Below are 8,444 nucleotides of genomic sequence, written 5' to 3'. Positions count from 1 at the left end.
ACGCAAAAAAAGACACTTAATCAGACAGGATATTCTTCTACAAAACGTTTTCGAAGGCAAGATCGTAGGAAACAACACGAGGGACTACCAGGAACATCTTATGCAAAAAATGTGATCCATGAGGTAGGATGTTCTTCGTCCATGGAGATGACGAAGCCTACAGCAGGGAGGAAGCTGTGTCTGCAGATACGAAGCTAACCTTTTGAAAAATGGCGAAGATATGCTCTTGAGACCAAGAATATATGCGAAAGTGAAGTGTGACCTTTCATTAATACTGCTCTGAAAGGTTTTGCCACACCATCAGCAATTGGTTGAAAATGTACATTCTGCTGAATGTACATTTTCAACCAGTTGATGGCTCATGACTTTTCTTCAAGAAACTGTGGTAGACACAAAAGTCACGGGTTTTACTGTATTAGACATCCACTTGGACATCGAAATTTCTATTAGTAGTTTCTATTAGTAGTTATTATTATAGTATTCGCGAAGAATATCAAGAAGTACCGTCCAATATGGGAACAGACGCCTTTCGTATCCGACCACTTTGGTAACAGTGGCTACTTATTTTCGCAGACGCCATCAACATGTAGAAAGACGCTGACCACATAGCCAGTGGCTAGCACACTGGACTCGCATTCGGGAGAACGACGGTTCAGTCCCGCGTCCGGCCATCCTGATTAAGGTTTTCCGTGATTTCCTTAAATCGCTCCAGGCAAATGCCAGGATGGTTGCTTTGAAAGGGCACGGCCGACTTCCTTTCCCGTCCTTCCCTAATCCGCTAATACCGGTGACCTCGCTGTTTGGTCTCTTCCCCCAAATAACCCAACCCAACCTGACCACATAGCCACTTTTTGCAGATCAGAAGCGATGTGGATTTTTTTTCTACTTGGTGGGTTGCCTCTTCCGCTAGATCCACAGTACTCAGGCTTTTACTACCGTTAAGGTACCACTGTCAGCAGAAAATGACTCACTCGCCTTCTTTGCCGTTGAGATTAATATCTTCAGCCTCCTCAGAAGCCATTTAGCCTCTTCACCTCATCTCCCGCGTTTCTGACTGTTTTCCTATCTCCTCTTACCAAACGACGAGCTATTAAACTCAGACTGTCCCGCACTGGTCATCTGGGTCATTGAATACTAAGCCCCCCCGCCCCCCCTCCCACGTCAAAGCTTAGTTGTTACATTGATTGATTTCAGAAAAAGTCAACGATTTTGTAGACAGACAGGTAGTACTCCTAAAACTGGAAGATGCAGGTATCGACAAATCCACAAGATAATTAGTCGAACTGACACTCACAGACACAACTTCAAAAGTTAAATTTCTAGGAGAAGTACCTGAATCCTTCATAATTAACAAGATGTTAGGCTGGGCGATGGACACTCGCCGATTCTCTTCAATCTGGTCTTAGACAAGGCCATGAGAGAGTGGGATACAGAACTACAAGAGAAAAACATCGAAGGAATCCATCTAGGACAAGAAGAGGAATATTTGAAGACAAATGTCTCGCTTTTGCTTACGACACTGCAGTAATTTCTAAGAACAAAAGAGATACGTAGATAACGAAAGAAACACTTCACTAAATTGCAGTTAAAACCGGACTACAAGTACGATATGAGAAAGCGGAATACATTGAAAGTAACACAACAGAGAAAAATATATTCTAACACAACACAGAAACATCAAAAGGGTTGGTAAGTTTAAATATTTGGGAGAATGGATACAGCCAAATCGGTTAGATAACTCCACAAGTAAAGAAAGAGCGAAGAAGATTGAACTACCATACAGACTCAGCCAAATTCGATATAATAAAGATCAATATAATTACAAGAAAAAAGTAAACACTATCAATAGTAATTAAACCGGAAGCACTTTCCAGAGCTGAATGCCTCACTGAATAAAAGGCGTGAACAAGAAGAACTGGAAAAGAAAGAAAATAAAGCACTCAGAAATATTTTAGGACCACGAAACAACAAAGATAACAACTAGACGGAGAGGAGAAATGAAGATCTATACAGAAAAATAGGAACAGACACAATAAGAAAGAGAGGAGATCAATGTTGATAGTCATATTTATAAAATGAATGACAAAAGGCTAATGAAGAAAACTTTTAATTTCATTAGCAAGTTGAAAAACACCCCAGGATGGCTGAAAGAGACAAGAAATGACTTAAGAAAACTTAACGTCACAGAAGACACCCTACAGGGCAAGGAACGTTCCAGGCTACTGATTAATACTGCAATGTTTCCTGTCCAGTAACAACATTCACAACCTAGGAGGGTAATGCCAAATGAACAGAGGCAGGCCTTCAGCCAACACGTGATGAAGTTCTGAGAAGATAAGAAGAAGAAGATTGTACCAGTGGCTTAGGTTCTAAGTGGTCTATAATTAGCCAAATTCTGTAATAAAAAAGAATTAAATAAACCCTAGGTTTCTGTGGCATGTTAAATATTGAAATAACTGTGGGGAAGAGAGGGGAAGGTAGGTTGTGTCTATGTACCTCTCTTCCGTCTTCTTCGAAGGCGTCAACGATAAAACGTATTTTGAAAACCACTCTAAATTAGTACATTCAGGAACAATCCGGCTCGAATTTGTCCTTTGGGAACTTTAATCAGTTGTCGATATTACAAGTCAGTATACCTTTCTATATCAGAACCACGTCCTTCACTCTTAATGCTATCAGAAGAAGAATCCTAAGCATATAGTACTTCATAAGAACAATAACTTCATACTTTCTCAACCAGGTTACCATCCACCAAACTGGATCATACAGTTACAGGGTGTTTCAAAAGTGACCGGTATATTTGAAACGGCAATAAAAACTAAACGAGCAGCGATAGAAATACACCGTTTGTTGCAATATGCTTGGGACAACAGTACATTTTCAGGCAGACAAACTTTCGGAATTACAGTAGTTACAATTTTCAACAACAGATGGCGCTGCGGTCTGGGAAACTCTATAGTACGATATTTTCCACATATCCACCATGCGTAGCAATAATATGGCGTAGTCTCTGAATGAAATTACCCGAAACTTTTGACAACGTGTCTGGCGGAATGGCTTCACATGCAGATGAGATGTACTGCTTCAGCTGTTCAAATGTTTCTGGATTCTGCCGGTACACCTGGTCTTTCAAGTGTCCCCACAGAAAGAAGTCACAGGGGTTCATGTCTGGCGAATAGGAAGGCCAATCCACGCCGCCTCCTGTATGTTTCGGATAGCCCAAAGCAATCACACGATCATCGAAATATTCATTCAGGAAATTAAAGACGTCGGCCGTGCGATGTGGCCGGGCACCATCTTGCATAAACCACGAGGTGTTCGCAGTGTCGTCTAAGGCAGTTTGTACCGCCACAAATTCACGAAGAATGTCCAGATAGCGTGATGCAGTTATCGTTTCGGATCTGAAAAATGGGCCAATGATTCCTTTGGAAGAAATGGCGGCCCAGACCAGTACTTTTTGAGGATGCAGGGACGATGGGACTGCAACATGGGGCTTTTCGGTTCCCCATATGCGCCAGTTCTGTTTATTGACGAAGCCGTCCAGGTAAAAATAAGCTTCGTCAGTAAACCAGATGCTGCCCACATGCATATCGCCGTCATCAATCCTGTGCACTATATCGTTAGCGAATGTCTCTCGTGCAGCAATGGTAGCGGCGCTGAGGGGTTGCCGCGTTTGAATTTTGTATGGATAGAGGTGTAAACTCTGGCGCATGAGACGATACGTGGACGTTGGCGTCATTTGGACCGCAGCTGCAACACGGCGAACGGAAACCCGAGGCCGCTGTTGGATCACCTGCTGCGCGTTGCCCTCTGTGGTTGCCGTACGCGGTCGCCCTACCTTTCCAGCACGTTCATCCGTCACGTTCCCAGTCCGTTGAAATTTTCCAAACAGATCCTTTATTGTATCGCTTTTCGGTCCTTTGGTTACATTAAACCTCTGTTGAAAACTTCGTCTTGTTGCAACAACACTGTGTTCTAGGCGGTGGAATTCCAACACCAGAAAACTCCTCTGTTCTAAGGAATAAACCATGTTGTCTGCAGCACACTTGCACGTTGTGAACAGCACACGCTTACAGCAGAAAGACGACGTACAGAATGGCGCACGCACAGACTGCGTTGTCTTCTATATCTTTCACATCACTTGCAGCGCCATCTGTTGTTGAAAATTGTAACTACTGTAATTTCAAAAGTTTGTCCGCCTGAAAATGTACTGTTGTTCCAAGCATATTGCAACAAACGGTGTATTTCTATTGCTGCTCGTTTAGTTTTTATTGCCGTTTCAAATATACCGGTCATTTTTGAAACACCCTGTACGTTGGACTTCTCACATAGGCCTTCGGATAGCTAGAGTCGGAAGACGGTGGCTTACCTCATCACCACCTACAAAGACATAAGGCTGAGCAGCTGCGTCAGGGCCACAATTATGTGGCTTATTTGAAGCAGTAATCTGACGAGGAGAACACGGAAAGTGCCATCACCTGATTCCCCAGAAACTTTGCTCAGTGGAATTGAATACTTGTCTCGGCTTATCCGCAGATACTCCACCGCTTCTGAGAAAAAGACGGTCAAAGTTTTCGAGGTAGCTTATGTTCCTTTCATCGCATACAAATTTAACCAAACCGGTGACACAATGGGTAGGGTTGTGGCTTAACGCTCCACGCCCCATGTAGGAACCCAATTAATATCTTTATTTTTGTTATCCATTCATCCACCCATGTCCGTAGAAGATTACGTTTCCCAATGTATGCTGAAACAACGTCGTCCTTATTCGGCTACTAATTGTCTGTCCGGCGAATAAATTAAAAAAAAAAATAAAAAAAATAATTATTTGAAATTGTTTTTGGTGAAATTCCTGTAGTGTATCGTGATCCATAATCAAATGCAGGAGCTAGTTTTCGGATAATAATCCTTTATGCGTGGTTTGCTACGAAATTATTACCAAAACGTGAAATCTTCATCATTTTTAACGACGTTTCTTTTCCAAGTGAAATTCAAGTAAGTCAATGTCACTTAGGCGGAACCTACCTCTGCGCGATGTTTGTAGTGTTCGGAATTTCTAGATTTCCATTGTTTTTACAATCGGTATCAGCCAAGGAAGCGCACCAGTATTCCTGAAGAATAAACGCAACAATGAATGATGAAATATGAGAATGTGAGAATTTAAAAGATTTTAACCCCTGAAAGTACAATACACACATATGTCTACTATGTAATAAATGTATTGCAGTGTGAGAGCAGTTGCAATATTACAATTAATGTAACGCCCTTGTATCCCCTAATTTAAAACGAAGAATTCGTGTAGTAATCTTGTACGGACATGAGTAGATAAACGAAAAATCTAATAAAATAAAATAAAAACAATAGTCGGGTTCTGAACATGGACCGCAAATGTGCCACCGCTCCTGGTGAACTTCCTTCGTGCAAGAAGTTGTATAAATTACGGCGGAAATTTTGACCGTTGTTTTCTCGGAAACGGTCAAGTATCTACGGATAAGACGAGACAGGTGTTCCCTTATTTTGACCCCTCTTCCACTGAGCGAAGTTTCTGTGAAATTGGTTATGGCACTTGCTTCGTTACGATTGTGATATAGGCATCCATATTTTATTATTCTTTCGAAATTTTTCGCATGTGCCTTACGTCAAATTATAAAGGAAATTATGATAATGATCCCTCACGGTAATGGGTTTATTTTCATTCATATGTGATGAGAATTTAGGACGAAAATAGATATAGGCTGTTCAGAGGAGAGATTGGATCTTCGGTAAACAGTATGCGGTAAGTATCAGTGTATTTGACTGTAATAATACATACTAGTTTTATTTAAAAACATCATGCTACACAAGTGAAAACTGCAACCAATTTATTACAGTAGAGTTTAATCGAACCTGAAGCTATAGAATACCCTTCAGTAAGTTTTCCTATCCTTGGTTTGCATTAAGCCTTTAACAAGAAAATGTATTGGATCGTGATGTATAGCATAGTTAAAACGCCTCCCATCCCCCCCCCCCCCCCCCATATCTCTCTCTCTCTCTCTCTCTCTGTGTGTGTGTGTGTGTGTGTGTGTGTGTGTGTGTGAGAGAGAGAGAGAGAGAGAGAGAGAGAGAGAGAGAGAGATGGGGAATCGCTTCGTTTCAGACAGAGTATGTATAATGGTTCGTTGCCTTTTTTGTGTTTTATGTCCGTTTATTTAAGCGCCAATTTGCCAATAAATGATTTAGGTACCAGTAGTCATTATTCTTTGCTGGACGAAGGACATATTTAGAAAATCTTCATCTTAAGTCACCTGTTGCCAATTGAATATAAACTGAAATCCTTATGAGGCGAGAACTACTCTTGATAATTCGTACTTGCAGCAATTGTATTGATAGTTGAGACAGAAAACAATGAACATAGTTTTAAATATACGATTTCTAAAATAGGTTAACGCTGTGATGAAAGCATTTAGCCTTTATACACTACAGCGACACAGCAACCAATACATACTAAGCTGTGAAACTGTTTCCGTCCACATCCTCATTTCGCTAAATAGCACGTGATCACAGGATGCGCTGTTGGGCGTTTTATTTTTTTCTGGGTGGTGTTTCGTTTCACTGTCGGCCTTGTTTGGTGTACAGTTACCAGAAACTAGATATAGAGTTAGACTATTTAAAAACATTTCAGCGACACTGCCTCCGTGAGCGACGTTTTCTTACAAGGAAACCTAGGTACATGTATTGTCCACAGGGTGCGAGACTACTTGCGCTCCCTCTAATCCAGCACGCAAAATGTCGAGAACAATAAGCGTGCCTACGGCAACGCTCCTCCAGAAACCCGTGTTTCATTACGGGCAAACGACTTCATAACGTTAGTTTCTTAGATGTGAAGAGTTCAGACAGTATTACTAGAAACATGACTGCGAAGATCATTTCCAGTTTCATGGAATGAAGAAAATAATGTGAAACGAATCCACAGAAGTTGCAATACCACGCTCAATACTTTTATCGCTTTCAGCGTATTTAAAGAAAAACAGCACTGTCCACTCGAATGGCTATAAATTATTGCGGACGTTATGTGAGTTAAAAGCACTGTGCCAGAGTAATGACTAACGGATCAATCAACTTAGTCGGATAGTAGTCGTTTTCACGAAGGTTTGGCCATACCAAAAAATTGCAGCTGTGTGTACTTCACTAGTTGCCGCTGGGCGCTCTCCATGTAGTTCTCTCAGCGAGTACTAGATGGCAGGTCGTGAACGTATTGCCACGCCACCTATTCATCCTGCGGGCAGTTACGGGGCACGTGCACAAATCGAATAATGAACGCGAGGAAGTGAACAGCCGTAAGTCGCAAGTTTTATATTAAAAAACTGTTCTTTATCCCATGAAACAACAAAGTGATGTACACTGTTATAAGTTCTATGTATACCGTATTCTCTCAACAGTCCCTGTAGCGCAGTGGATAGCGCGTTGGACTTCTAATCCAAAGGTCGTGGGTTCGATCCCCACCAGGGATGTCTACATTTTAAAATTACATTGTAGTGTTATGTTAACATTTTCAATGTGGGTAGTTCATATTCTACTTAAATTAACTTAAATACGCCCTGTGTTTAGGAAGTAAGATTAATTTTTGTTTTCTTTTGACACTATATCCTTATATGTTTCATTATGTATGGTCAAGTCATTCAGTATGTATTATAGAACGGCGACTTGTATTTAGCGTGTTTTACATTATGTAGGAAGTTAAGAAGATAACTTTTACGTAGCTTTCCGTGTAAGATCGTTGCATATCCTGTAACCGCACATTCTGAAATAAGGTTGTATACCAAAAAAATATCAATTTTCTGTTACAGTGGGAAAAATAATGAAAAGTATTAACAGAATAAATTCTCTGACATACTGAAATAATACAATGTATTTATTTAATTAAATTTAACCCAAGAAAGAGCTACTTCTACAAAGGACAAGAAACAAGCAAGAAATGTTAAACAGAGGAAAAATAAATTGAACTGTTCACTCAGAAGGTAAATTCACATAAAATTTAATGTATTGTGCATCAAGATATTTACATATATCCACCAGGTCCCACATTTTGTTTACCGATAGAGGAAGAAGCTTTTTGTATAACAAAAGAAACCTCATAGCAGATATAAGCATGTTAACTTCATTTTCTCTTTCATTTTCAGCCAAGGCTGAATGGCATTGTGACTAAGACGCAGATACACAGGATCATCTGCAATGATGTCTTGTGACAGCCAGAGCAAGAGCACCAGCAGCAGCGAGTACTGTTTGTATAAAGCGTTTATTTTGCATTTTGTTTACGACCTTCCACTAAGGAAGGGATTCTATTTGTGTTTATCTGCTCTGCATAGTAACTAACAGTTCTTGATAAAACTTTACGTAGTTTTCGTGTTAGATTTCTTAGTGTTTTCTTGATCGTTTAGAACAGAAAGCGCCCTAAAACCGTCTTT

General features: G+C 40.6%; 1 non-coding gene across 1 annotated transcript; it reads left to right on the top strand.

Moving 5' to 3' along the window:
• The first annotated feature begins 7,417 nt into the window (after positions 1-7,417).
• Trnar-ucu (transfer RNA arginine (anticodon UCU)) lies at positions 7,418-7,490 on the top strand. The gene has a single exon. It is a non-coding gene; the product is annotated as a tRNA-Arg (tRNA).
• Positions 7,491-8,444: the final 954 nt, after the last annotated feature.

This window comes from Schistocerca cancellata, chromosome 4 (genome assembly GCF_023864275.1).
Source record: "Schistocerca cancellata isolate TAMUIC-IGC-003103 chromosome 4, iqSchCanc2.1, whole genome shotgun sequence".
Classification (NCBI taxonomy): Eukaryota; Metazoa; Arthropoda; class Insecta; order Orthoptera; family Acrididae; genus Schistocerca; species Schistocerca cancellata.
The sequence above is the reverse complement of the archived record's forward strand: the minus strand, read 5'-3'. Positions and strand labels throughout refer to the sequence as shown.